The sequence below is a fragment of the Saccostrea echinata genome, unplaced genomic scaffold (genome assembly GCF_033153115.1).
Source record: "Saccostrea echinata isolate AGI-Se365-2 ecotype Australia unplaced genomic scaffold, CSIRO_AGI_Sech_v1 ptg000006l, whole genome shotgun sequence".
NCBI lineage: Eukaryota > Metazoa > Mollusca > Bivalvia > Ostreida > Ostreidae > Saccostrea > Saccostrea echinata.
The window spans coordinates 9,815,401-9,820,000 of NW_026889755.1; the positions used below are offsets into that span (position 1 = coordinate 9,815,401).

General features: G+C 30.9%; 1 pseudogene; it reads right to left on the reverse strand.

Moving 5' to 3' along the window:
• Positions 1–409: 409 nt before the first annotated feature.
• Positions 410–1,998, reverse strand: LOC133180513 (uncharacterized; annotated as a pseudogene).
• Between the last annotated feature and the right edge of the window lie 2,602 nt (positions 1,999–4,600).

Genomic DNA, 4,600 nt, shown 5'->3' on the forward strand with positions numbered 1-4,600 from the left:
GGTGTTTAAAAAATGTATTTCTCACACTAATATAATGGAAAACATTTTCAAATGGACACCTACACAAGACATGCTCTCACTTTAAAAGTCAACATCCTTTGTAATTTCTTGTAAATTGTCTCTTTAAATACAGCGCCTCTTTCATCTTGCATCAATTCATGTGAGAACATATACTTCTATAGCAAGTGAAACTATAAAAGAAGAAGCTAAAACAAAAAATCTAAAGAAAAAAAATCAGCTATATCAAAAAAATCTAAAATAAAAAAAAATCAGAAAAAAACTAACATTGCTCTCTACAACTGTGAGATGTTGTAAAAAAGCTAAAACAAAAAATCTAAAGAAAAAAAATCAGCTATATCAAAAAAATCTAAAATAAAAAAAAAATCAGAAAAAAAACTAACATTGCTCTCTACAACTGTGAGATGTTGTAAAATGAGTTTCTTGCTGTAATGTAACATTTAAATTTTATTGGTAACATTTCGAGAAGAGCGCTCAGACATTCATACTTTGACTCGATTTTAAAATTGTCTTTCATGATTTCTCGCAGAGTGTCTTTAAAGACAGTTGACCTCTCATCTTGCTTGGATTAAGTAGAATACAAGAAGGTTACTCTGATGTTTCTTTCATTCTTTTTATCCTTTCCACCACAGATAGGACACTTGTCCTTCAACATTTTTTTCTCTCTACAGGCTGAAAATAAATATTTTCGATCAAAAAAGATGCAATATACCCTACCTATAGATTCCTGTATGTCAATTTTCATGCATTTAAAAGTTTAATTTCAAATATATTTGTCTTAATCTTAAGGAATAAAAAAAAACAAGTCAAGAAAACATATTACTACATAAAAAAAACAAGCCAAGAAAACATATTACTACATAAAAGTACCTTTATTTTCATTTTAATTTTTTTTTTTAATGTATAGTTGAATTTTTTGAAAAATTATGCATTTCTTTGGGGAAAAAAAGGAAACAATGCACAGTAGGAGGTATTCTAGTTTAAAATATGACATCAAACATACACAAGTTCACCTTAAGTAGACTAAACAGCACATTCTCATACTTACCATCTTTAGCGCAGACATCATAAATGTCAATTTCAAGGATGTCCGTTAAAGTTACGACTGATGCTTGCAAATCACTAACAGAATGAAAAAAGTCTTGGTCATTCTGAAACTGCTGTAAATCTTCTTCAATCATCTCGGGGAAATTTTGGTCAGATAAAAACTGTAAAAAAGGAAAAATTTTAAAATAAAATCATAAACACAGACATACTTCTAAACAAAAAGTATTATATAAAAATTTAATATTTTTTTTACTTGTTATATACCTGACATTTTGATACTGCAGTTGCAGTCAACTGATCAACACCTAAGTACTTCTTTGGATACACTGCTGTAATTTGCAAATTGTTTCCTTCGGCATACTCATTTTCTGCAAGTTTGTCAAAAAGACAAATTTTGGCAACTGTGCTGTTGTCCTTCAAGAGTATTGACTTCATGCAAGATTGCCGTCTCTTACATACTTAATAGGAGAAACCTATATGAAAAGAACAGAATACTAAAAATTGCGAAACAAAATCTAACATTTCTGTAAGTTACTGTACTCATAAAAACTAAAAGTTACACATATCTACCTTAACAATCTTCCCCATAATGCTAGATTTTTCTGGGGAATTTAATGCCTCCTGTAAAAAATGGGCAAGTCCATCTGGTGGCAATTTTTCTGGCAAGCATGGAAGAGCAATGTCTGGGCTTACATCAACTGTAGACGTGTATGATATGATTGTTTTGCTGGTTGCCCAAAACTCATTCTTTCCCCGAGTTGTCAAATTTTGAAATCTGAAGCTCAATCCAGGTTCAATGGTGTTGAACTTAGATGTAATGTAGCATCTGACAATCATAGCATTATCACCTTCAGCGCCAACAAAATTAAAATATTTCATTTCTTTGTTTGTCTTTGAATTGTTGTAATGAAGCAACTCATCAGATTTCTTCATGACTTTTAAACGCTTCGACACACTTTCGTCAGACTGATAAAAAAAGGGAAAAATATAGAAATTCACAAATGATAGTTGAAATACAGAGTACCATATCTGCCTTTATGATCCTTGAGTGAATATTCAATTGTACTCATTTCTTTTTCCATTTGAATTAGAGATGAGTAAATCAATTCTCTTCTTTTAGTTCTTCCTTTGAAATTTGCTTTTTAATATTTCAAACTTTTAGAAAATTTTCGAATTTTTACACTCTCACAATTGCTTTATTAAAATAAAATACCAATTTAAATTACATTATGGATTCTGAAGTGTTTCAATTTTTAAGAGTGCAACACTTCTTAAGAATTTTAGGCATTATAATGGCAAATATGGTACAAAATTCATCTTATACATTTTACTGTCAGTATTTTTTTCCTGATCAGTTATATTCTTTTGTAACAACATCACTAGCTTTAATTTTACTTGGGTCAAATTTTATCAAAATTAATCCAGAAATAGTCCGTATTCTACTCAAAGCAACATATGCCATGCCATACTCAAAAATACTACTGCCGAGATCTATTACTGCTTTGTCTAAAGAAATTCCTTGAACTTTATGAACTGTGCAAGCCCAAGCCAAAATTAAAGGAAATTGTGTTCTGATAACACGACGCCCATGATATAAAAATTCACTTTCAACAGGACGGATAGGTATTGATGTATGTAAAGTATTTTGTCCATTGCACCGTGCTTTACCAACCATTGGGTCATCAAATTTGACAAACACAACTGAAGGAATACCACCTTGAAAAATAATTTCAGTCACAATACCCATAGCACCATTAACCAACCCTTGTTCAGCATTGATGTTTCTTGTCAACATTACCCTAGCATTTTCTGAAATCAGTAAATGCCTTCTTAATCCCCCTGCATCAACATCATTAACTGGAATAAAGTAATCTGGTACCTCTCCCACAGCATTACTATCATCTGATGAAAAGGAATGCTGAGCATTTACACGAACAATAATTGTTTTATGTTTTAATTTTTCTATCTGCATGGTATTATACTTTTCAACATTTTCCTTTGTTGAGAAAATATGTAAATAATCATTATAATCAATCTCATTGTACAACAATCTGGATACAAGACAAGAGATATTTTTTTCACTTGGATGACCAATGCGAATACGATTTAATAATCCAGAATAAGAAGTGTCTGAAATTTGACGAACATTTTCTGTCAAGAATATTGGATGAAACAAATGCCAAAGTAATTCATTTTTAAAGCAAAATGATCCTTTAACCGGCTTAAGCTGATAAAAATCACCAACAACTATTATATTACATCCTCCAAACACACTATCATTGTTTTTTATTTCTGACAGTCTTCTACTTATAAACATAAGCAACTCTTGACTGACCATACTAATTTCATCTATGACAACAGTGTGAACATCTTGAAATTCTTTTCTCAAAATTGTTAAAGCATAAGATGAAAGACTGCTGTATTGTAAATACTTTCCCACAGGAATCTTAAATACTGAATGAATTGTCCTTCCTCTAATGTTATTTGCTGCAGTTCCTGTAGGAGCACATATTATAACAGGATTTGAATTAAAAATCTTTGCCTGATACAATTGAATATAAGCTATCAAAAGTCTCGTCATAAAAGTTTTTCCAACACCAGCCCCACCTGTTATAAAAATATGAAATGGCAGTTGTTTTTCACTGAACAATCCTTGAACATGTCGTAAAGGATTTACTCGGGAAAATGTCAATTCTTTTGTACTACTTTGAAACTCGGATTAAGACATAATGCAATGCAAAGAATGCAAATGGAACTCATCCTGCAACTGGAAGTCCTCAGAATTAGCTTGATTGCACTTTTCCAATTGCCCCTTTTTAAATTTTTTTAATGTCAAGTTTTCATTCAAAGACATCTCTTCCACCTGATTATAAGAAAACACTTCACATTCAATATGTCCATCATCATTATTAGCAATTTCAGCATAAGTTAATTCCTCAACCATATTTAATTTTCTAATAGCATCTTCCATTTGTTCTACAAATGAAAAATATGTAAAATTCAAAGAACTATCCATCTGCATTCTTTTATTAACAAAGGCATCTTTAGCATTTTCATAAGGTTGTAATAGTTCCACCTCTGCTCTATGGGGGATTAATAAAAACAAAAAACTATAATAATAATCATCAGTAAATACAGGAAAAGTTGGTGTGCGTACAACACATGGTCTTTTACTTTTTCGCATCCACAAGTCATATTTTGCAATATAGATACGATTGTTTTGATACCTTTCTCGTTTTGATGGAGGGTCATAACATTTTGAATACCAAGAGCAAAATCTAAATGCACACATATTTTCCAACTCTGTTCGTCTACAACGATAATAATCAATTAAATTTGACTGGAATATGTCTGTACAATCATTTTCTAAACATTCAATTTCTTTCTTGCTTTTCAACATTTTAAATCTTTTTTTAGGTTGCCTTGAATTAATGTATATGAACTTTCGGCTAGTGTGAATTAATTTCAAGTTACTTAATCTATATGCAGCTTCCTGACTACTCATTCTTCTATGACGCAACACCGTTAGTCCTAT